The sequence below is a fragment of the Hyla sarda genome, chromosome 1 (genome assembly GCF_029499605.1).
Source record: "Hyla sarda isolate aHylSar1 chromosome 1, aHylSar1.hap1, whole genome shotgun sequence".
Lineage (NCBI taxonomy): Eukaryota > Metazoa > Chordata > Amphibia > Anura > Hylidae > Hyla > Hyla sarda.
This window is the reverse complement of record NC_079189.1, coordinates 322,384,810-322,410,154: the sequence shown is the minus strand read 5'-3', so window position 1 is coordinate 322,410,154 and position 25,345 is coordinate 322,384,810. Positions and strand designations below refer to the sequence as shown.

General features: G+C 43.4%; 14 pseudogenes; all 14 read left to right on the top strand.

The window, feature by feature from the left end:
• The first annotated feature begins 1,301 nt into the window (after window positions 1-1,301).
• LOC130342032 (U2 spliceosomal RNA) lies at window positions 1,302-1,565 on the top strand (annotated as a pseudogene).
• Window positions 1,566-3,029: 1,464 nt separating this feature from the next.
• LOC130338903 (U2 spliceosomal RNA) lies at window positions 3,030-3,293 on the top strand (annotated as a pseudogene).
• A 1,464-nt stretch (window positions 3,294-4,757) lies between these two features.
• LOC130342371 (U2 spliceosomal RNA) lies at window positions 4,758-5,021 on the top strand (annotated as a pseudogene).
• Window positions 5,022-6,489: 1,468 nt separating this feature from the next.
• Window positions 6,490-6,753, top strand: LOC130338892 (U2 spliceosomal RNA; annotated as a pseudogene).
• A 1,466-nt stretch (window positions 6,754-8,219) lies between these two features.
• Window positions 8,220-8,483, top strand: LOC130342120 (U2 spliceosomal RNA; annotated as a pseudogene).
• A 1,470-nt stretch (window positions 8,484-9,953) lies between these two features.
• LOC130342109 (U2 spliceosomal RNA) lies at window positions 9,954-10,217 on the top strand (annotated as a pseudogene).
• A 1,464-nt stretch (window positions 10,218-11,681) lies between these two features.
• Window positions 11,682-11,945, top strand: LOC130338881 (U2 spliceosomal RNA; annotated as a pseudogene).
• Window positions 11,946-13,409: 1,464 nt separating this feature from the next.
• On the top strand, window positions 13,410-13,673 carry LOC130342360 (U2 spliceosomal RNA; annotated as a pseudogene).
• Window positions 13,674-15,149: 1,476 nt separating this feature from the next.
• Window positions 15,150-15,413, top strand: LOC130339906 (U2 spliceosomal RNA; annotated as a pseudogene).
• A 1,469-nt stretch (window positions 15,414-16,882) lies between these two features.
• Window positions 16,883-17,146, top strand: LOC130338870 (U2 spliceosomal RNA; annotated as a pseudogene).
• Window positions 17,147-18,618: 1,472 nt separating this feature from the next.
• LOC130341408 (U2 spliceosomal RNA) lies at window positions 18,619-18,883 on the top strand (annotated as a pseudogene).
• A 1,475-nt stretch (window positions 18,884-20,358) lies between these two features.
• On the top strand, window positions 20,359-20,623 carry LOC130340080 (U2 spliceosomal RNA; annotated as a pseudogene).
• Window positions 20,624-22,086: 1,463 nt separating this feature from the next.
• Window positions 22,087-22,352, top strand: LOC130340688 (U2 spliceosomal RNA; annotated as a pseudogene).
• Window positions 22,353-23,809: 1,457 nt separating this feature from the next.
• LOC130340235 (U2 spliceosomal RNA) lies at window positions 23,810-24,074 on the top strand (annotated as a pseudogene).
• Window positions 24,075-25,345: the final 1,271 nt, after the last annotated feature.

Genomic DNA, 25,345 nt, shown 5'->3' with positions numbered 1-25,345 from the left:
TAAATAATAATAATCTAGCACACCTGTGCAGGTTTGACATGACATGACAGGTAGCTGTCTTGTGGGTGGTGCTGAATCCTGTTAAATGACATGAGGGTCTCATGCCTATACACAAGGGTGTGTCATTGCTGTTGCTTGACCATGCATTGGTTTCTGTGGTCAGTGAATGATAAAAACAAAATTTACCATCCATTGATGGATGGGAAATCCGCCATGAGGCATTTGTTTTTAGAAACTGCTGCTCACAACCAATGTTGCAATGGAGTGTCTCCATCTGCTGGTGGTATTGGAAAGGCATTAGTGCTATGACAGGGTCTGAAGAAGAAGAAGAAGAAGAAGAAGAAGACGGAAAAAAATATATATAGAAAGAAAAAGAGAGAGAGAGAGAGAGACTGACTTAGTGAGCGAGTGAGTGAGAGAGTGAGAGTGAGTGAGAGTGAATGAGTGAGTGAGTGATTGAGTGAGTGAGTGAGTGAGTGAGTGAGAACAAATGAGTTAAAGCAAGTGAGTGAGAGAGATCGAATAAATGAAAGTCTGAATGACAGAAAGAAAAAAGGATGAAGAAAGAAGCATGAAGAAAAAAAATGTATATGGAGTTGCTGACATGAGTGCAATCTACAAAGCCGTTGAGGCTGATCCTCATGGGAGGATTATTGCACCAGGACCCTTAGCACTTTTAAAATGCCATTCAATGCCACGGGCTAGATGTAAACTGCAGATGACCATGTTGTGGTAGTTACCATGGATACCCAAGTGATGTGTGAGCTAACACATAGGCCCAACAGATTCCAAGAAGGCCAGAATCACCAGCGGCACCACCATCGATTGTCAGGTCACCCGGATTCAGCAAATACCAGAGTCCAAAATGATGCAGGTTTATACTGTTAATTTTCAGTTTATCGTTACAGTTGGTGTTATTCCATGTCGGAAGGGACGCAGCTACAGCCAGTGGGGTAACTAGAGACAGGCAGGCAGCTATGTGCAACAAAGGTAGGCGTGTTGTTTTCATATGCAGATCTGAAATATTGTCTTATATGCAAGAGGAGGAGTGATGGGGGTTCAGGCAAAAGCCAGGCTATGGATTGCATTGCTAAATGCTCCATCAGAGTGCAATGGTCGCCTGTCCTTTTTTTAAGTGATGATGTGGGTTTAGCCTGTGCTGTATGTATGTATGGGTGGCTGACTGCCACCCACCCAGAAAGTGTATGGGAGGCTGGTTGGCTGCCAGCCTTCCTTCCATTCCTATGAGTAATGTGAGTGCTCATGAAGGGGACATGGTTGGGTCCACCCCTTTCCCGGTTATCCCCTCTAGGCCTTTTGGCTTAGATCAAGTGTAAAAAAAGAAAGGATCTTGCGACAGATCGCATCCTGAGGCACGTTTTTTTTTGTGTGAATACTTGCACTTGGGTGACTTGTGAGCACATACTGATACATATGTTCCCTATCTGGGGACCATAAATTAAATGGATTTTTGAGAAAGGGAGCTGATTTGGAAGCCTGCTTCTGTCACCCTATGCATTGACCCGATGTGGCAGTATCTTCGGGTAGTGAACAGTGCACCACCCCATTCCAGTGTTAAACAAGAAAGATTCTCATTTAATCCTCCGTGGGTGAGAATTTGAGTTTGAGAATTGGAGACCAAAATGATGAGTTGCACTGACTGGTTTATGAACGTCTATTCATTTAGCGTTTTAATGACCATGTTTGCACACTGATTGGTGTAAAAAAATAAAATAAAACTAAATAATAATAATCTAGCACACCTGTGCAGGTTTGACATGACATGACAGGTAGCTGTCTTGTGGGTGGTGCTGAATCCTGTTAAATGACATGAGGGTCTCATGCCTATACACAAGGGTGTGTCATTGCTGTTGCTTGACCATGCATTGGTTTCTGTGGTCAGTGAATGATAAAAACAAAATTTACCATCCATTGATGGATGGGAAATCCGCCATGAGGCATTTGTTTTTAGAAACTGCTGCTCACAACCAATGTTGCAATGGAGTGTCTCCATCTGCTGGTGGTATTGGAAAGGCATTAGTGCTATGACAGGGTCTGAAGAAGAAGAAGAAGAAGACGGAAAAAAATATATATAAAAAGAAAAAGAGAGAGAGAGAGAGAGACTGACTTAGTGAGCGAGTGAGTGAGAGAGTGAGAGTGAGTGAGAGTGAATGAGTGAGTGAGTGATTGAGTGAGTGAGTGAGTGAGTGAGAACAAATGAGTTAAAGCAAGTGAGTGAGAGAGATCGAATGAATGAAAGTCTGAATGACAGAAAGAAAAAAGGATGAAGAAAGAAGCATGAAGAAAAAAAAATGTATATGGAGTTGCTGACATGAGTGCAATCTACAAAGCCGTTGAGGCTGATCCTCATGGGAGGATTATTGCACCAGGACCCTTAGCACTTTTAAAATGCCATTCAATGCCACGGGCTACATGTAAACTGCAGATGACCATGTTGTGGTAGTTACCATGGATACCCAAGTGATGTGTGAGCTAACACATAGGCCCAACAGATTCCAAGAAGGCCAGAATCACCAGCGGCACCACCATCGATTGTCAGGTCACCCGGATTCAGCAAATACCAGAGTCCAAAATGATGCAGGTTTATACTGTTAATTTTCAGTTTATCGTTACAGTTGGTGTTATTCCATGTCGGAAGGGACGCAGCTACAGCCAGTGGGGTAACTAGAGACAGGCAGGCAGCTATGTGCAACAAAGGTAGGCGTGTTGTTTTCATATGCAGATCTGAAATATTGTCTTATATGCAAGAGGAGGAGTGATGGGGGTTCAGGCAAAAGCCAGGCTATGGATTGCATTGCTAAATGCTCCATCAGAGTGCAATGGTCGCCTGTCCTTTTTTTAAGTGATGATGTGGGTTTAGCCTGTGCTGTATGTATGTATGGGTGGCTGACTGCCACCCACCCAGAAAGTGTATGGGAGGCTGGTTGGCTGCCAGCCTTCCTTCCATTCCTATGAGTAATGTGAGTGCTCATGAAGGGGACATGGTTGGGTCCACCCCTTTCCCGGTTATCCCCTCTAGGCCTTTTGGCTTAGATCAAGTGTAAAAAAAGAAAGGATCTTGCGACAGATCGCATCCTGAGGCACGTTTTTTTTTGTGTGAATACTTGCACTTGGGTGACTTGTGAGCACATACTGATACATACGTTCCCTATCTGGGGACCATAAATTAAATGGATTTTTGAGAAAGGGAGCTGATTTGGAAGCTTGCTTCTGTCGCCCTATGCATTGACCCGATGTGGCAGTATCTTCGGGTAGTGAACAGTGCACCACCCCATTCCAGTGTTAAACAAGAAAGATTCTCATTTAATCCTCCGTGGGTGAGAATTTGAGTTTGAGAATTGGAGACCAAAATGATGAGTTGCACTAACTGGTTTATGAACGTCTATTCATTTAGCGTTTTAATGACCATGTTTGCACACTGATTGGTGTAAAAAAATAAAATAAAACTAAATAATAATAATCTAGCACACCTGTGCAGGTTTGACATGACATGACAGGTAGCTGTCTTGTGGGTGGTGCTGAATCCTGTTAAATGACATGAGGGTCTCATGCCTATACACAAGGGTGTGTCATTGCTGTTGCTTGACCATGCATTGGTTTCTGTGGTCAGTGAATGATAAAAACAAAATTTACCATCCATTGATGGATGGGAAATCCGCCATGAGGCATTTGTTTTTAGAAACTGCTGCTCACAACCAATGTTGCAATGGAGTGTCTCCATCTGCTGGTGGTATTGGAAAGGCATTAGTGCTATGACAGGGTCTGAAGAAGAAGAAGAAGAAGACGGAAAAAAATATATATAAAAAGAAAAAGAGAGAGAGAGAGAGAGACTGACTTAGTGAGCGAGTGAGTGAGAGAGTGAGAGTGAGTGAGAGTGAATGAGTGAGTGAGTGATTGAGTGAGTGAGTGAGTGAGTGAGAACAAATGAGTTAAAGCAAGTGAGTGAGAGAGATCGAATGAATGAAAGTCTGAATGACAGAAAGAAAAAAGGATGAAGAAAGAAGCATGAAGAAAAAAAAATGTATATGGAGTTGCTGACATGAGTGCAATCTACAAAGCCGTTGAGGCTGATCCTCATGGGAGGATTATTGCACCAGGACCCTTAGCACTTTTAAAATGCCATTCAATGCCACGGGCTAGATGTAAACTGCAGATGACCATGTTGTGGTAGTTACCATGGATACCCAAGTGATGTGTGAGCTAACACATAGGCCCAACAGATTCCAAGAAGGCCAGAATCACCAGCGGCACCACCATCGATTGTCAGGTCACCCGGATTCAGCAAATACCAGAGTCCAAAATGATGCAGGTTTATACTGTTAATTTTCAGTTTATCGTTACAGTTGGTGTTATTCCATGTCGGAAGGGACGCAGCTACAGCCAGTGGGGTAACTAGAGACAGGCAGGCAGCTATGTGCAACAAAGGTAGGCGTGTTGTTTTCATATGCAGATCTGAAATATTGTCTTATATGCAAGAGGAGGAGTGATGGGGGTTCAGGCAAAAGCCAGGCTATGGATTGCATTGCTAAATGCTCCATCAGAGTGCAATGGTCGCCTGTCCTTTTTTTAAGTGATGATGTGGGTTTAGCCTGTGCTGTATGTATGTATGGGTGGCTGACTGCCACCCACCCAGAAAGTGTATGGGAGGCTGGTTGGCTGCCAGCCTTCCTTCCATTCCTATGAGTAATGTGAGTGCTCATGAAGGGGACATGGTTGGGTCCACCCCTTTCCCGGTTATCCCCTCTAGGCCTTTTGGCTTAGATCAAGTGTAAAAAAAGAAAGGATCTTGCGACAGATCGCATCCTGAGGCACGTTTTTTTTTTGTGTGAATACTTGCACTTGGGTGACTTGTGAGCACATACTGATACATACGTTCCCTATCTGGGGACCATAAATTAAATGGATTTTTGAGAAAGGGAGCTGATTTGGAACTTGCTTCTGTCGCCCTATGCATTGACCCGATGTGGCAGTATCTTCGGGTAGTGAACAGTGCACCACCCCATTCCAGTGTTAAACAAGAAAGATTCTCATTTAATCCTCCGTGGGTGAGAATTTGAGTTTGAGAATTGGAGACCAAAATGATGAGTTGCACTGACTGGTTTATGAACGTCTATTCATTTAGCGTTTTAATGACCATGTTTGCACACTGATTGGTGTAAAAAAATAAAATAAAACTAAATAATAATAATCTAGCACACCTGTGCAGGTTTGACATGACATGACAGGTAGCTGTCTTGTGGGTGGTGCTGAATCCTGTTAAATGACATGAGGGTCTCATGCCTATACACAAGGGTGTGTCATTGCTGTTGCTTGACCATGCATTGGTTTCTGTGGTCAGTGAATGATAAAAACAAAATTTACCATCCATTGATGGATGGGAAATCCGCCATGAGGCATTTGTTTTTAGAAACTGCTGCTCACAACCAATGTTGCAATGGAGTGTCTCCATCTGCTGGTGGTATTGGAAAGGCATTAGTGCTATGACAGGGTCTGAAGAAGAAGAAGAGGAAGAAGAAGACGGAAAAAAATATATATAAAAAGAAAAAGAGAGAGAGAGAGAGAGAGACTGACTTAGTGAGCGAGTGAGTGAGAGAGTGAGAGTGAGTGAGAGTGAATGAGTGAGTGAGTGATTGAGTGAGTGAGTGAGTGAGAACAAATGAGTTAAAGCAAGTGAGTGAGAGAGATCGAATGAATGAAAGTCTGAATGACAGAAAGAAAAAAGGATGAAGAAAGAAGCATGAAGAAAAAAAAATGTATATGGAGTTGCTGACATGAGTGCAATCTACAAAGCCGTTGAGGCTGATCCTCATGGGAGGATTATTGCACCAGGACCCTTAGCACTTTTAAAATGCCATTCAATGCCACGGGCTAGATGTAAACTGCAGATGACCATGTTGTGGTAGTTACCATGGATACCCAAGTGATGTGTGAGCTAACACATAGGCCCAACAGATTCCAAGAAGGCCAGAATCACCAGCGGCACCACCATCGATTGTCAGGTCACCCGGATTCAGCAAATACCAGAGTCCAAAATGATGCAGGTTTATACTGTTAATTTTCAGTTTATCGTTACAGTTGGTGTTATTCCATGTCGGAAGGGACGCAGCTACAGCCAGTGGGGTAACTAGAGACAGGCAGGCAGCTATGTGCAACAAAGGTAGGCGTGTTGTTTTCATATGCAGATCTGAAATATTGTCTTATATGCAAGAGGAGGAGTGATGGGGGTTCAGGCAAAAGCCAGGCTATGGATTGCATTGCTAAATGCTCCATCAGAGTGCAATGGTCGCCTGTCCTTTTTTTAAGTGATGATGTGGGTTTAGCCTGTGCTGTATGTATGTATGGGTGGCTGACTGCCACCCACCCAGAAAGTGTATGGGAGGCTGGTTGGCTGCCAGCCTTCCTTCCATTCCTATGAGTAATGTGAGTGCTCATGAAGGGGACATGGTTGGGTCCACCCCTTTCCTGGTTATCCCCTCTAGGCCTTTTGGCTTAGATCAAGTGTAAAAAAAGAAAGGATCTTGCGACAGATCGCATCCTGAGGCACGTTTTTTTTTGTGTGAATACTTGCACTTGGGTGACTTGTGAGCACATACTGATACATACGTTCCCTATCTGGGGACCATAAATTAAATGGATTTTTGAGAAAGGGAGCTGATTTGGAAGCTTGCTTCTGTCGCCCTATGCATTGACCCGATGTGGCAGTATCTTCGGGTAGTGAACAGTGCACCACCCCATTCCAGTGTTAAACAAGAAAGATTCTCATTTAATCCTCCGTGGGTGAGAATTTGAGTTTGAGAATTGGAGACTAAAATGATGAGTTGCACTGACTGGTTTATGAACGTCTATTCATTTAGCGTTTTAATGACCATGTTTGCACACTGATTGGTGTAAAAAAATAAAATAAAACTAAATAATAATAATCTAGCACACCTGTGCAGGTTTGACATGACATGACAGGTAGCTGTCTTGTGGGTGGTGCTGAATCCTGTTAAATGACATGAGGGTCTCATGCCTATACACAAGGGTGTGTCATTGCTGTTGCTTGACCATGCATTGGTTTCTGTGGTCAGTGAATGATAAAAACAAAATTTACCATCCATTGATGGATGGGAAATCCGCCATGAGGCATTTGTTTTTAGAAACTGCTGCTCACAACCAATGTTGCAATGGAGTGTCTCCATCTGCTGGTGGTATTGGAAAGGCATTAGTGCTATGACAGGGTCTGAAGAAGAAGAAGAAGAAGAAGACGGAAAAAAATATATATAGAAAGAAAAAGAGAGAGAGAGAGAGAGACTGACTTAGTGAGCGAGTGAGTGAGAGAGTGAGAGTGAGTGAGAGTGAATGAGTGAGTGAGTGATTGAGTGAGTGAGTGAGTGAGTGAGAACAAATGAGTTAAAGCAAGTGAGTGAGAGAGATCGAATAAATGAAAGTCTGAATGACAGAAAGAAAAAAGGATGAAGAAAGAAGCATGAAGAAAAAAAATGTATATGGAGTTGCTGACATGAGTGCAATCTACAAAGCCGTTGAGGCTGATCCTCATGGGAGGATTATTGCACCAGGACCCTTAGCACTTTTAAAATGCCATTCAATGCCACGGGCTAGATGTAAACTGCAGATGACCATGTTGTGGTAGTTACCATGGATACCCAAGTGATGTGTGAGCTAACACATAGGCCCAACAGATTCCAAGAAGGCCAGAATCACCAGCGGCACCACCATCGATTGTCAGGTCACCCGGATTCAGCAAATACCAGAGTCCAAAATGATGCAGGTTTATACTGTTAATTTTCAGTTTATCGTTACAGTTGGTGTTATTCCATGTCGGAAGGGACGCAGCTACAGCCAGTGGGGTAACTAGAGACAGGCAGGCAGCTATGTGCAACAAAGGTAGGCGTGTTGTTTTCATATGCAGATCTGAAATATTGTCTTATATGCAAGAGGAGGAGTGATGGGGGTTCAGGCAAAAGCCAGGCTATGGATTGCATTGCTAAATGCTCCATCAGAGTGCAATGGTCGCCTGTCCTTTTTTTAAGTGATGATGTGGGTTTAGCCTGTGCTGTATGTATGTATGGGTGGCTGACTGCCACCCACCCAGAAAGTGTATGGGAGGCTGGTTGGCTGCCAGCCTTCCTTCCATTCCTATGAGTAATGTGAGTGCTCATGAAGGGGACATGGTTGGGTCCACCCCTTTCCCGGTTATCCCCTCTAGGCCTTTTGGCTTAGATCAAGTGTAAAAAAAGAAAGGATCTTGCGACAGATCGCATCCTGAGGCACGTTTTTTTTTGTGTGAATACTTGCACTTGGGTGACTTGTGAGCACATACTGATACATACGTTCCCTATCTGGGGACCATAAATTAAATGGATTTTTGAGAAAGGGAGCTGATTTGGAAGCCTGCTTCTGTCACCCTATGCATTGACCCGATGTGGCAGTATCTTCGGGTAGTGAACAGTGCACCACCCCATTCCAGTGTTAAACAAGAAAGATTCTCATTTAATCCTCCGTGGGTGAGAATTTGAGTTTGAGAATTGGAGACCAAAATGATGAGTTGCACTGACTGGTTTATGAACGTCTATTCATTTAGCGTTTTAATGACCATGTTTGCACACTGATTGGTGTAAAAAAATAAAATAAAACTAAATAATAATAATCTAGCACACCTGTGCAGGTTTGACATGACATGACAGGTAGCTGTCTTGTGGGTGGTGCTGAATCCTGTTAAATGACATGAGGGTCTCATGCCTATACACAAGGGTGTGTCATTGCTGTTGCTTGACCATGCATTGGTTTCTGTGGTCAGTGAATGATAAAAACAAAATTTACCATCCATTGATGGATGGGAAATCCGCCATGAGGCATTTGTTTTTAGAAACTGCTGCTCACAACCAATGTTGCAATGGAGTGTCTCCATCTGCTGGTGGTATTGGAAAGGCATTAGTGCTATGACAGGGTCTGAAGAAGAAGAAGAAGAAGAAGACGGAAAAAAATATATATAGAAAGAAAAAGAGAGAGAGAGAGAGAGACTGACTTAGTGAGCGAGTGAGTGAGAGAGTGAGAGTGAGTGAGAGTGAATGAGTGAGTGAGTGATTGAGTGAGTGAGTGAGTGAGTGAGTGAGAACAAATGAGTTAAAGCAAGTGAGTGAGAGAGATCGAATAAATGAAAGTCTGAATGACAGAAAGAAAAAAGGATGAAGAAAGAAGCATGAAGAAAAAAAATGTATATGGAGTTGCTGACATGAGTGCAATCTACAAAGCCGTTGAGGCTGATCCTCATGGGAGGATTATTGCACCAGGACCCTTAGCACTTTTAAAATGCCATTCAATGCCACGGGCTAGATGTAAACTGCAGATGACCATGTTGTGGTAGTTACCATGGATACCCAAGTGATGTGTGAGCTAACACATAGGCCCAACAGATTCCAAGAAGGCCAGAATCACCAGCGGCACCACCATCGATTGTCAGGTCACCCGGATTCAGCAAATACCAGAGTCCAAAATGATGCAGGTTTATACTGTTAATTTTCAGTTTATCGTTACAGTTGGTGTTATTCCATGTCGGAAGGGACGCAGCTACAGCCAGTGGGGTAACTAGAGACAGGCAGGCAGCTATGTGCAACAAAGGTAGGCGTGTTGTTTTCATATGCAGATCTGAAATATTGTCTTATATGCAAGAGGAGGAGTGATGGGGGTTCAGGCAAAAGCCAGGCTATGGATTGCATTGCTAAATGCTCCATCAGAGTGCAATGGTCGCCTGTCCTTTTTTTAAGTGATGATGTGGGTTTAGCCTGTGCTGTATGTATGTATGGGTGGCTGACTGCCACCCACCCAGAAAGTGTATGGGAGGCTGGTTGGCTGCCAGCCTTCCTTCCATTCCTATGAGTAATGTGAGTGCTCATGAAGGGGACATGGTTGGGTCCACCCCTTTCCCGGTTATCCCCTCTAGGCCTTTTGGCTTAGATCAAGTGTAAAAAAAGAAAGGATCTTGCGACAGATCGCATCCTGAGGCACGTTTTTTTTTGTGTGAATACTTGCACTTGGGTGACTTGTGAGCACATACTGATACATACGTTCCCTATCTGGGGACCATAAATTAAATGGATTTTTGAGAAAGGGAGCTGATTTGGAAGCCTGCTTCTGTCACCCTATGCATTGACCCGATGTGGCAGTATCTTCGGGTAGTGAACAGTGCACCACCCCATTCCAGTGTTAAACAAGAAAGATTCTCATTTAATCCTCCGTGGGTGAGAATTTGAGTTTGAGAATTGGAGACCAAAATGATGAGTTGCACTGACTGGTTTATGAACGTCTATTCATTTAGCGTTTTAATGACCATGTTTGCACACTGATTGGTGTAAAAAAATAAAATAAAACTAAATAATAATAATCTAGCACACCTGTGCAGGTTTGACATGACATGACAGGTAGCTGTCTTGTGGGTGGTGCTGAATCCTGTTAAATGACATGAGGGTCTCATGCCTATACACAAGGGTGTGTCATTGCTGTTGCTTGACCATGCATTGGTTTCTGTGGTCAGTGAATGATAAAAACAAAATTTACCATCCATTGATGGATGGGAAATCCGCCATGAGGCATTTGTTTTTAGAAACTGCTGCTCACAACCAATGTTGCAATGGAGTGTCTCCATCTGCTGGTGGTATTGGAAAGGCATTAGTGCTATGACAGGGTCTGAAGAAGAAGAAGAAGAAGACGGAAAAAAATATATATAAAAAGAAAAAGAGAGAGAGAGAGAGAGACTGACTTAGTGAGCGAGTGAGTGAGAGAGTGAGAGTGAGTGAGAGTGAATGAGTGAGTGAGTGATTGAGTGAGTGAGTGAGTGAGTGAGAACAAATGAGTTAAAGCAAGTGAGTGAGAGAGATCGAATGAATGAAAGTCTGAATGACAGAAAGAAAAAAGGATGAAGAAAGAAGCATGAAGAAAAAAAAATGTATATGGAGTTGCTGACATGAGTGCAATCTACAAAGCCGTTGAGGCTGATCCTCATGGGAGGATTATTGCACCAGGACCCTTAGCACTTTTAAAATGCCATTCAATGCCACGGGCTAGATGTAAACTGCAGATGACCATGTTGTGGTAGTTACCATGGATACCCAAGTGATGTGTGAGCTAACACATAGGCCCAACAGATTCCAAGAAGGCCAGAATCACCAGCGGCACCACCATCGATTGTCAGGTCACCCGGATTCAGCAAATACCAGAGTCCAAAATGATGCAGGTTTATACTGTTAATTTTCAGTTTATCGTTACAGTTGGTGTTATTCCATGTCGGAAGGGACGCAGCTACAGCCAGTGGGGTAACTAGAGACAGGCAGGCAGCTATGTGCAACAAAGGTAGGCGTGTTGTTTTCATATGCAGATCTGAAATATTGTCTTATATGCAAGAGGAGGAGTGATGGGGGTTCAGGCAAAAGCCAGGCTATGGATTGCATTGCTAAATGCTCCATCAGAGTGCAATGGTCGCCTGTCCTTTTTTTAAGTGATGATGTGGGTTTAGCCTGTGCTGTATGTATGTATGGGTGGCTGACTGCCACCCACCCAGAAAGTGTATGGGAGGCTGGTTGGCTGCCAGCCTTCCTTCCATTCCTATGAGTAATGTGAGTGCTCATGAAGGGGACATGGTTGGGTCCACCCCTTTCCCGGTTATCCCCTCTAGGCCTTTTGGCTTAGATCAAGTGTAAAAAAAGAAAGGATCTTGCGACAGATCGCATCCTGAGGCACGTTTTTTTTTGTGTGAATACTTGCACTTGGGTGACTTGTGAGCACATACTGATACATACGTTCCCTATCTGGGGACCATAAATTAAATGGATTTTTGAGAAAGGGAGCTGATTTGGAAGCTTGCTTCTGTCGCCCTATGCATTGACCCGATGTGGCAGTATCTTCGGGTAGTGAACAGTGCACCACCCCATTCCAGTGTTAAACAAGAAAGATTCTCATTTAATCCTCCGTGGGTGAGAATTTGAGTTTGAGAATTGGAGACCAAAATGATGAGTTGCACTAACTGGTTTATGAACGTCTATTCATTTAGCGTTTTAATGACCATGTTTGCACACTGATTGGTGTAAAAAAATAAAATAAAACTAAATAATAATAATCTAGCACACCTGTGCAGGTTTGACATGACATGACAGGTAGCTGTCTTGTGGGTGGTGCTGAATCCTGTTAAATGACATGAGGGTCTCATGCCTATACACAAGGGTGTGTCATTGCTGTTGCTTGACCATGCATTGGTTTCTGTGGTCAGTGAATGATAAAAACAAAATTTACCATCCATTGATGGATGGGAAATCCGCCATGAGGCATTTGTTTTTAGAAACTGCTGCTCACAACCAATGTTGCAATGGAGTGTCTCCATCTGCTGGTGGTATTGGAAAGGCATTAGTGCTATGACAGGGTCTGAAGAAGAAGAAGAAGAAGACGGAAAAAAATATATATAAAAAGAAAAAGAGAGAGAGAGAGAGAGACTGACTTAGTGAGCGAGTGAGTGAGAGAGTGAGAGTGAGTGAGAGTGAATGAGTGAGTGAGTGATTGAGTGAGTGAGTGAGTGAGTGAGAACAAATGAGTTAAAGCAAGTGAGTGAGAGAGATCGAATGAATGAAAGTCTGAATGACAGAAAGAAAAAAGGATGAAGAAAGAAGCATGAAGAAAAAAAAATGTATATGGAGTTGCTGACATGAGTGCAATCTACAAAGCCGTTGAGGCTGATCCTCATGGGAGGATTATTGCACCAGGACCCTTAGCACTTTTAAAATGCCATTCAATGCCACGGGCTAGATGTAAACTGCAGATGACCATGTTGTGGTAGTTACCATGGATACCCAAGTGATGTGTGAGCTAACACATAGGCCCAACAGATTCCAAGAAGGCCAGAATCACCAGCGGCACCACCATCGATTGTCAGGTCACCCGGATTCAGCAAATACCAGAGTCCAAAATGATGCAGGTTTATACTGTTAATTTTCAGTTTATCGTTACAGTTGGTGTTATTCCATGTCGGAAGGGACGCAGCTACAGCCAGTGGGGTAACTAGAGACAGGCAGGCAGCTATGTGCAACAAAGGTAGGCGTGTTGTTTTCATATGCAGATCTGAAATATTGTCTTATATGCAAGAGGAGGAGTGATGGGGGTTCAGGCAAAAGCCAGGCTATGGATTGCATTGCTAAATGCTCCATCAGAGTGCAATGGTCGCCTGTCCTTTTTTTAAGTGATGATGTGGGTTTAGCCTGTGCTGTATGTATGTATGGGTGGCTGACTGCCACCCACCCAGAAAGTGTATGGGAGGCTGGTTGGCTGCCAGCCTTCCTTCCATTCCTATGAGTAATGTGAGTGCTCATGAAGGGGACATGGTTGGGTCCACCCCTTTCCCGGTTATCCCCTCTAGGCCTTTTGGCTTAGATCAAGTGTAAAAAAAGAAAGGATCTTGCGACAGATCGCATCCTGAGGCACGTTTTTTTTTTGTGTGAATACTTGCACTTGGGTGACTTGTGAGCACATACTGATACATACGTTCCCTATCTGGGGACCATAAATTAAATGGATTTTTGAGAAAGGGAGCTGATTTGGAACTTGCTTCTGTCGCCCTATGCATTGACCCGATGTGGCAGTATCTTCGGGTAGTGAACAGTGCACCACCCCATTCCAGTGTTAAACAAGAAAGATTCTCATTTAATCCTCCGTGGGTGAGAATTTGAGTTTGAGAATTGGAGACCAAAATGATGAGTTGCACTGACTGGTTTATGAACGTCTATTCATTTAGCGTTTTAATGACCATGTTTGCACACTGATTGGTGTAAAAAAATAAAATAAAACTAAATAATAATAATCTAGCACACCTGTGCAGGTTTGACATGACATGACAGGTAGCTGTCTTGTGGGTGGTGCTGAATCCTGTTAAATGACATGAGGGTCTCATGCCTATACACAAGGGTGTGTCATTGCTGTTGCTTGACCATGCATTGGTTTCTGTGGTCAGTGAATGATAAAAACAAAATTTACCATCCATTGATGGATGGGAAATCCGCCATGAGGCATTTGTTTTTAGAAACTGCTGCTCACAACCAATGTTGCAATGGAGTGTCTCCATCTGCTGGTGGTATTGGAAAGGCATTAGTGCTATGACAGGGTCTGAAGAAGAAGAAGAGGAAGAAGAAGACGGAAAAAAATATATATAAAAAGAAAAAGAGAGAGAGAGAGAGAGAGACTGACTTAGTGAGCGAGTGAGTGAGAGAGTGAGAGTGAGTGAGAGTGAATGAGTGAGTGAGTGATTGAGTGAGTGAGTGAGTGAGTGAGTGAGAACAAATGAGTTAAAGCAAGTGAGTGAGAGAGATCGAATGAATGAAAGTCTGAATGACAGAAAGAAAAAAGGATGAAGAAAGAAGCATGAAGAAAAAAAAATGTATATGGAGTTGCTGACATGAGTGCAATCTACAAAGCCGTTGAGGCTGATCCTCATGGGAGGATTATTGCACCAGGACCCTTAGCACTTTTAAAATGCCATTCAATGCCACGGGCTAGATGTAAACTGCAGATGACCATGTTGTGGTAGTTACCATGGATACCCAAGTGATGTGTGAGCTAACACATAGGCCCAACAGATTCCAAGAAGGCCAGAATCACCAGCGGCACCACCATCGATTGTCAGGTCACCCGGATTCAGCAAATACCAGAGTCCAAAATGATGCAGGTTTATACTGTTAATTTTCAGTTTATCGTTACAGTTGGTGTTATTCCATGTCGGAACGGACGCAGCTACAGCCAGTGGGGTAACTAGAGACAGGCAGGCAGCTATGTGCAACAAAGGTAGGCGTGTTGTTTTCATATGCAGATCTGAAAAATTGTCTTATATGCAAGAGGAGGAGTGATGGGGGTTCAGGCAAAAGCCAGGCTATGGATTGCATTGCTAAATGCTCCATCAGAGTGCAATGGTCGCCTGTCCTTTTTTTAAGTGATGATGTGGGTTTAGCCTGTGCTGTATGTATGTATGGGTGGCTGACTGCCACCCACCCAGAAAGTGTATGGGAGGCTGGTTGGCTGCCAGCCTTCCTTCCATTCCTATGAGTAATGTGAGTGCTCATGAAGGGGACATGGTTGGGTCCACCCCTTTCCCGGTTATCCCCTCTAGGCCTTTTGGCTTAGATCAAGTGTAAAAAAAGAAAGGATCTTGCGACAGATCGCATTCTGAGGCACGTTTTTTTTTGTGTGAATACTTGCACTTGGGTGACTTGTGAGCACATACTGATACATACGTTCCCTATCTGGGGACCATAAATTAAATGGATTTTTGAGAAAGGGAGCTGATTTGGAAGCTTGCTTCTGTCGCCCTATGCATTGACCCGATGTGGCAGTATCTTCGGGTAGTGAACAGTGCACCACCCCATTCCAGTGTTAAACAAGAAAGATTCTCATTTAATCCTCCGTGGGTGAGAATTTGAGTTTGAGAATTGGAGACCAAAATGATGAGTTGCACTGACTGGTTTATGAACGTCTATTCATTTAGCGTTTTAATGACCATGTTTGCACACTGATTGGTGTAAAAAAATAAAATAAAACTAAATAATAATAATCTAGCACACCTGTGCAGGTTTGACATGACATGACAGGTAGCTGTCTTGTGGGTGGTGCTGAATCCTGTTAAATGACATGAGGGTCTCATGCCTATACACAAGGGTGTGTCATTGCTGTTGCTTGACCATGCATTGGTTTCTGTGGTCAGTGAATGATAAAAACAAAATTTACCATCCATTGATGGATGGGAAATCCGCCATGAGGCATTTGTTTTTAGAAACTGCTGCTCACAACCAATGTTGCAATGGAGTGTCTCCATCTGCTGGTGGTATTGGAAAGGCATTAGTGCTATGACAGGGTCTGAAGAAGAAGAAGAAGAAGAAGAAGAAGACGGAAAAAAATATATATAAAAAGATAAAGAGAGAGAGAGAGAGAGACTGACTTAGTGAGCGAGTGAGTGAGAGAGTGAGAGTGAGTGAGAGTGAATGAGTGAGTGAGTGATTGAGTGAGTGAGTGAGTGAGAACAAATGAGTTAAAGCAAGTGAGTGAGAGAGATCGAATGAATGAAAGTCTGAATGACAGAAAGAAAAAAGGATGAAGAAAGAAGCATGAAGAAAAAAAAATGTATATGGAGTTGCTGACATGAGTGCAATCTACAAAGCCGTTGAGGCTGATCCTCATGGGAGGATTATTGCACCAGGACCCTTAGCACTTTTAAAATGCCATTCAATGCCACGGGCTAGATGTAAACTGCAGATGACCATGTTGTGGTAGTTACCATGGATACCCAAGTGATGTGTGAGCTAACACATAGGCCCAACAGATTCCAAGAAGGCCAGAATCACCAGCGGCACCACCATCGATTGTCAGGTCACCCGGATTCAGCAAATACCAGAGTCCAAAATGATGCAGGTTTATACTGTTAATTTTCAGTTTATCGTTACAGTTGGTGTTATTCCATGTCGGAAGGGACGCAGCTACAGCCAGTGGGGTAACTAGAGACAGGCAGGCAGCTATGTGCAACAAAGGTAGGCGTGTTGTTTTCATATGCAGATCTGAAATATTGTCTTATATGCAAGAGGAGGAGTGATGGGGGTTCAGGCAAAAGCCAGGCTATGGATTGCATTGCTAAATGCTCCATCAGAGTGCAATGGTCGCCTGTCCTTTTTTTAAGTGATGATGTGGGTTTAGCCTGTGCTGTATGTATGTATGGGTGGCTGACTGCCACCCACCCAGAAAGTGTATGGGAGGCTGGTTGGCTGCCAGCCTTCCTTCCATTCCTATGAGTAATGTGAGTGCTCATGAAGGGGACATGGTTGGGTCCACCCCTTTCCCGGTTATCCCCTCTAGGCCTTTTGGCTTAGATCAAGTGTAAAAAAAGAAAGGATCTTGCGACAGATCGCATCCTGAGGCACGTTTTTTTTTGTGTGAATACTTGCACTTGGGTGACTTGTGAGCACATACTGATACATACGTTCCCTATCTGGGGACCATAAATTAAATGGATTTTTGAGAAAGGGAGCTGATTTGGAAGCTTGCTTCTGTCGCCCTATGCATTGACCCGATGTGGCAGTATCTTCGGGTAGTGAACAGTGCACCACCCCATTCCAGTGTTAAACAAGAAAGATTCTCATTTAATCCTCCGTGGGTGAGAATTTGAGTTTGAGAATTGGAGACTAAAATGATGAGTTGCACTGACTGGTTTATGAACGTCTATTCATTTAGCGTTTTAATGACCATGTTTGCACACTGATTGGTGTAAAAAAATAAAATAAAACTAAATAATAATAATCTAGCACACCTGTGCAGGTTTGACATGACATGACAGGTAGCTGTCTTGTGGGTGGTGCTGAATCCTGTTAAATGACATGAGGGTCTCATGCCTATACACAAGGGTGTGTCATTGCTGTTGCTTGACCATGCATTGGTTTCTGTGGTCAGTGAATGATAAAAACAAAATTTACCATCCATTGATGGATGGGAAATCCGCCATGAGGCATTTGTTTTTAGAAACTGCTGCTCACAACCAATGTTGCAATGGAGTGTCTCCATCTGCTGGTGGTATTGAAAAGGCATTAGTGCTATGACAGGGTCTGAAGAAGAAGAAGAAGAAGAAGAAGAAGAAGACGGAAAAAAATATATATAAAAAGAAAAAGAGAGAGAGAGAGAGAGACTGACTTAGTGAGCGAGTGAGTGAGAGAGTGAGAGTGAGTGAGAGTGAATGAGTGAGTGAGTGATTGAGTGAGTGAGTGAGTGAGAACAAATGAGTTAAAGCAAGTGAGTGAGAGAGATCGAATGAATGAAAGTCTGAATGACAGAAAGAAAAAAGGATGAAGAAAGAAGCATGAAGAAAAAAAAATGTATATGGAGTTGCTGACATGAGTGCAATCTACAAAGCCGTTGAGGCTGATCCTCATGGGAGGATTATTGCACCAGGACCCTTAGCACTTTTAAAATGCCATTCAATGCCACGGGCTAGATGTAAACTGCAGATGACCATGTTGTGGTAGTTACCATGGATACCCAAGTGATGTGTGAGCTAACACATAGGCCCAACAGATTCCAAGAAGGCCAGAATCACCAGCGGCACCACCATCGATTGTCAGGTCACCCGGATTCAGCAAATACCAGAGTCCAAAATGATGCAGGTTTATACTGTTAATTTTCAGTTTATCGTTACAGTTGGTGTTATTCCATGTCGGAAGGGACGCAGCTACAGCCAGTGGGGTAACTAGAGACAGGCAGGCAGCTATGTGCAACAAAGGTAGGCGTGTTGTTTTCATATGCAGATCTGAAATATTGTCTTATATGCAAGAGGAGGAGTGATGGGGGTTCAGGCAAAAGCCAGGCTATGGATTGCATTGCTAAATGCTCCATCAGAGTGCAATGGTCGCCTGTCCTTTTTTTAAGTGATGATGTGGGTTTAGCCTGTGCTGTATGTATGTATGGGTGGCTGACTGCCACCCACCCAGAAAGTGTATGGGAGGCTGGTTGGCTGCCAGCCTTCCTTCCATTCCTATGAGTAATGTGAGTGCTCATGAAGGGGACATGGTTGGGTCCACCCCTTTCCCGGTTATCCCCTCTAGGCCTTTTGGCTTAGATCAAGTGTAAAAAAAGAAAGGATCTTGCGACAGATCGCATCCTGAGGCACGTTTTTTTTTTGTGTGAATACTTGCACTTGGGTGACTTGTGAGCACATACTGATACATACATTCCCTATCTGGGGACCATAAATTAAATGGATTTTTGAGAAAGGGAGCTGATTTGGAAGCTTGCTTCTGTCGCCCTATGCATTGACCCGATGTGGCAGTATCTTCGGGTAGTGAACAGTGCACCACCCCATTCCAGTGTTAAACAAGAAAGATTCTCATTTAATCCTCCGTGGGTGAGAATTTGAGTTTGAGAATTGGAGACCAAAATGATGAGTTGCACTGACTGGTTTATGAACGTCTATTCATTTAGCGTTTTAATGACCATGTTTGCACACTGATTGGTGTAAAAAAATAAAATAAAACTAAATAATAATAATCTAGCACACCTGTGCAGGTTTGACATGACATGACAGGTAGCTGTCTTGTGGGTGGTGCTGAATCCTGTTAAATGACATGAGGGTCTCATGCCTATACACAAGGGTGTGTCATTGCTGTTGCTTGACCATGCATTGGTTTCTGTGGTCAGTGAATGATAAAAACAAAATTTACCATCCATTGATGGATTGGAAATCTGCCATGAGGCATTTGTTTTTAGAAACTGCTGCTCACAACCAATGTTGCAATGAAGTGTCTCCATCTGCTGGTGGTATTGGAAAGGCATTAGTGCTATGACAGGATCTGAAGAAGAAGAAGAAGAAGAAGACGGAAAAAAATATATATAAAAAGAGAGAGAGAGAGAGAGAGACTGACTTAGTGAGCGAGTGAGTGAGAGAGTGAGAGTGAGTGAGAGTGAATGAGTGAGTGAGTGAGTGAGTGATTGAGTGAGTGAGTGAGTGAGTGAGTGAGAACAAATGAGTTAAAGCAAGTGAGTGAGAGAGATCGAATGAATGAAAGTCTGAATGACAGAAAGAAAAAAGGATGAAGAAAGAAGCATGAAGAAAAAAAAATGTATATGGAGTTGCTGACATGAGTGCAATCTACAAAGCCGTTGAGGCTGATCCTCATGGGAGGATTATTGCACCAGGACCCTTAGCACTTTTAAAATGCCATTCAATGCCACGGGCTAGATGTAAACTGCAGATGACCATGTTGTGGTAGTTACCATGGATACCCAAGTGATGTGTGAGCTAACACATAGGCCCAACAGATTCCAAGAAGGCCAGAATCACCAGCGGCACCACCATCGATTGTCAGGTCACCCGGATTCAGCAAATACCAGAGTCCAAAATGATGCAGGTTTATACTGTTAATTTTCAGTTTATCGTTACAGTTGGTGTTATTCCATGTCGGAAGGGACGCAGCTACAGCCAGTGGGGTAACTAGAGACAGGCAGGCAGCTATGTGCAACAAAGGTAGGCGTGTTGTTTTCATATGCAGATCTGAAATATTGTCTTATATGCAAGAGGAGGAGTGATGGGGGTTCAGGCAAAAGCCAGGCTATGGATTGCATTGCTAAATGCTCCATCAGAGTGCAATGGTCGCCTGTCCTTTTTTTAAGTGATGATGTGGGTTTAGCCTGTGCTGTATGTATGTATGGGTGGCTGACTGCCACCCACCCAGAAAGTGTATGGGAGGCTGGTTGGCTGCCAGCCTTCCTTCCATTCCTATGAGTAATGTGAGTGCTCATGAAGGGGACATGGTTGGGTCCACCCCTTTCCCAGTTATCCCCTCTAGGCCTTTTGGCTTAGATCAAGTGTAAAAAAAGAAAGGATCTTGCGACAGATCGCATCCTGAGGCACGTTTTTTTTTTGTGTGAATACTTGCACTTGGGTGGCTTGTGAGCACATACTGATACATACGTTCCCTATCTGGGGACCATAAATTAAATGGATTTTTGAGAAAGGGAGCTGATTTGGAAGCTTGCTTCTGTCGCCCTATGCATTGACCCGATGTGGCAGTATCTTCGGGTAGTGAACAGTGCACCACCCCATTCCAGTGTTAAACAAGAAAGATTCTCATTTAATCCTCCGTGGGTGAGAATTTGAGTTTGAGAATTGGAGACCAAAATGATGAGTTGCACTGACTGGTTTATGAACGTCTATTCATTTAGCGTTTTAATGACCATGTTTGCACACTGATTGGTGTAAAAAAATAAAATAAAACTAAATAATAATAATCTAGCACACCTGTGCAGGTTTGACATGACATGACAGGTAGCTGTCTTGTGGGTGGTGCTGAATCCTGTTAAATGACATGAGGGTCTCATGCCTATACACAAGGGTGTGTCATTGCTGTTGCTTGACCATGCATTGGTTTCTGTGGTCAGTGAATGATAAAAACAAAATTTACCATCCATTGATGGATGGGAAATCCGCCATGAGGCATTTGTTTTTAGAAACTGCTGCTCACAACCAATGTTGCAATGGAGTGTCTCCATCTGCTGGTGGTATTGGAAAGGCATTAGTGCTATGACAGGGTCTGAAGAAGAAGAAGAAGAAGACGGAAAAAAATATATATAAAAAGAAAAAGAGAGAGAGAGAGAGACTGACTTAGTGAGCGAGTGAGTGAGAGAGTGAGAGTGAGTGAGAGTGAATGAGTGAGTGAGTGATTGAGTGAGTGAGTGAGTGAGTGAGAACAAATGAGTTAAAGCAAGTGAGTGAGAGAGATCGAATGAATGAAAGTCTGAATGACAGAAAGAAAAAAGGATGAAGAAATAAGCATGAAGAAAAAAAAAATGTATATGGAGTTGCTGACATGAGTGCAATCTACAAAGCCGTTGAGGCTGATCCTCATGGGAGGATTATTGCACCAGGACCCTTAGCACTTTTAAAATGCCATTCAATGCCACGGGCTAGATGTAAACTGCAGATGACCATGTTGTGGTAGTTACCATGGATACCCAAGTGATGTGTGAGCTAACACATAGGCCCAACAGATTCCAAGAAGGCCAGAATCACCAGCGGCACCACCATCGATTGTCAGGTCACCCGGATTCAGCAAATACCAGAGTCCAAAATGATGCAGGTTTATACTGTTAATTTTCAGTTTATCGTTACAGTTGGTGTTATTCCATGTCGGAAGGGACGCAGCTACAGCCAGTGGGGTAACTAGAGACAGGCAGGCAGCTATGTGCAACAAAGGTAGGCGTGTTGTTTTCATATGCAGATCTGAAATATTGTCTTATATGCAAGAGGAGGAGTGATGGGGGTTCAGGCAAAAGCCAGGCTATGGATTGCATTGCTAAATGCTCCATCAGAGTGCAATGGTCGCCTGTCCTTTTTTTAAGTGATGATGTGGGTTTAGCCTGTGCTGTATGTATGTATGGGTGGCTGACTGCCACCCACCCAGAAAGTGTATGGGAGGCTGGTTGGCTGCCAGCCTTCCTTCCATTCCTATGAGTAATGTGAGTGCTCATGAAGGGGACATGGTTGGGTCCACCCCTTTCCCGGTTATCCCCTCTAGGCCTTTTGGCTTAGATCAAGTGTAAAAAAAGAAAGGATCTTGCGACAGATCGCATCCTGAGGCACGTTTTTTTTTTTGTGTGAATACTTGCACTTGGGTGACTTGTGAGCACATACTGATACATACGTTCCCTATCTGGGGACCATAAATTAAATGGATTTTTGAGAAAGGGAGCTGATTTGGAAGCTTGCTTCTGTCGCCCTATGCATTGACCCGATGTGGCAGTATCTTCGGGTAGTGAACAGTGCACCACCCCATTCCAGTGTTAAACAAGAAAGATTCTCATTTAATCCTCCGTGGGTGAGAATTTGAGTTTGAGAATTGGAGACCAAAATGATGAGTTGCACTGACTGGTTTATGAACGTCTATTCATTTAGCGTTTTAATGACCATGTTTGCACACTGATTGGTGTAAAAAAATAAAATAAAACTAAATAATAATAATCTAGCACACCTGTGCAGGTTTGACATGACATGACAGGTAGCTGTCTTGTGGGTGGTGCTGAATCCTGTTAAATGACATGAGGGTCTCATGCCTATACACAAGGGTGTGTCATTGCTGTTGCTTGACCATGCATTGGTTTCTGTGGTCAGTGAATGATAAAAACAAAATTTACCATCCATTGATGGATGGGAAATCCGCCATGAGGCATTTGTTTTTAGAAACTGCTGCTCACAACCAATGTTGCAATGGAGTGTCTCCATCTGCTGGTGGTATTGGAAAGGCATTAGTGCTATGACAGGGTCTGAAGAAGAAGAAGAAGAAGACGGAAAAAAATATAAAGAAAAAGAGAGAGAGAGAGAGAGAGAGAGACTGACTTAGTGAGCGAGAGAGTGAGAGTGAGTGAGAGTGAATGAGTGAGTGAGTGATTGAGTGAGTGAGTGAGTGAGAACAAATGAGTTAAAGCAAGTGAGTGAGAGAGATCGAATGAATGAAAGTCTGAATGACAGAAAGAAAAAAGGATGAAGAAAGAAGCATGAAGAAAAAAAAAATGTATATGGAGTTGCTGACATGAGTGCAATCTACAAAGCCGTTGAGGCTGATCCTCATGGGAGGATTATTGCACCAGGACCCTTAGCACTTTTAAAATGCCATTCAATGCCACGGGCTAGATGTAAACTGCAGATGACCATGTTGTGGTAGTTACCATGGATACCCAAGTGATGTGTGAGCTAACACATAGGCCCAACAGATTCCAAGAAGGCCAGAATCACCAGCGGCACCACCATCGATTGTCAGGTCACCCGGATTCAGCAAATACCAGAGTCCAAAATGATGCAGGTTTATACTGTTAATTTTCAGTTTATCGTTACAGTTGGTGTTATTCCATGTCGGAAGGGACGCAGCTACAGCCAGTGGGGTAACTAGAGACAGGCAGGCAGCTATGTGCAACAAAGGTAGGCGTGTTGTTTTCATATGCAGATCTGAAATATTGTCTTATATGCAAGAGGAGGAGTGATGGGGGTTCAGGCAAAAGCCAGGCTATGGATTGCATTGCTAAATGCTCCATCAGAGTGCAATGGTCGCCTGTCCTTTTTTTAAGTGATGATGTGGGTTTAGCCTGTGCTGTATGTATGTATGTATGGGTGGCTGACTGCCACCCACCCAGAAAGTGTATGGGAGGCTGGTTGGCTGCCAGCCTTCCTTCCATTCCTATGAGTAATGTGAGTGCTCATGAAGGGGACATGGTTGGGTCCACCCCTTTCCCGGTTATCCCCTCTAGGCCTTTTGGCTTAGATCAAGTGTAAAAAAAGAAAGGATCTTGCGACAGATCGCATCCTGAGGCACGTTTTTTTTTTGTGTGAATACTTGCACTTGGGTGACTTGTGAGCACATACTGATACATACGTTCCCTATCTGGGGACCATAAATTAAATGGATTTTTGAGAAAGGGAGCTGATTTGGAAGCTTGCTTCTGTCGCCCTATGCATTGACCCGATGTGGCAGTATCTTCGGGTAGTGAACAGTGCACCACCCCATTCCAGTGTTAAACAAGAAAGATTCTCATTTAATCCTCCGTGGGTGAGAATTTGAGTTTGAGAATTGGAGACCAAAATGATGAGTTGCACTGACTGGTTTATGAACGTCTATTCATTTAGCGTTTTAATGACCATGTTTGCACACTGATTGGTGTAAAAAAATAAAATAAAACTAAATAATAATAATCTAGCACACCTGTGCAGGTTTGACATGACATGACAGGTAGCTGTCTTGTGGGTGGTGCTGAATCCTGTTAAATGACATGAGGGTCTCATGCCTATACACAAGGGTGTGTCATTGCTGTTGCTTGACCATGCATTGGTTTCTGTGGTCAGTGAATGATAAAAACAAAATTTACCATCCATTGATGGATGGGAAATCCGCCATGAGGCATTTGTTTTTAGAAACTGCTGCTCACAACCAATGTTGCAATGGAGTGTCTCCATCTGCTGGTGGTATTGGAAAGGCATTAGTGCTATGACAGGGTCTGAAGAAGAAGAAGAAGAAGAAGACGGAAAAAAATATATATAAAAAGAAAAAGAGAGAGAGAGAGAGAGACTGACTTAGTGAGCGAGTGAGTGAGAGAGTGAGAGTGAGTGAGAGTGAATGAGTGAGTGAGTGAGTGAGAACAAATGAGTTAAAGCAAGTGAGTGAGAGAGATCGAATGAATGAAAGTCTGAATGACAGAAAGAAAAAAGGATGAAGAAAGAAGCATGAAGAAAAAAAAATGTATATGGAGTTGCTGACATGAGTGCAATCTACAAAGCCGTTGAGGCTGATCCTCATGGGAGGATTATTGCACCAGGACCCTTAGCACTTTTAAAATGCCATTCAATGCCACGGGCTAGATGTAAACTGCAGATGACCATGTTGTGGTAGTTACCATGGATACCCAAGTGATGTGTGAGCTAACACATAGGCCCAACAGATTCCAAGAAGGCCAGAATCACCAGCGGCACCACCATCGATTGTCAGGTCACCCGGATTCAGCAAATACCAGAGTCCAAAATGATGCAGGTTTATACTGTTAATTTTCAGTTTATCGTTACAGTTGGTGTTATTCCATGTCGGAAGGGACGCAGCTACAGCCAGTGGGGTAACTAGAGACAGGCAGGCAGCTATGTGCAACAAAGGTAGGCGTGTTGTTTTCATATGCAGATCTGAAATATTGTCTTATATGCAAGAGGAGGAGTGATGGGGGTTCAGGCAAAAGCCAGGCTATGGATTGCATTGCTAAATGCTCCATCAGAGTGCAATGGTCGCCTGTC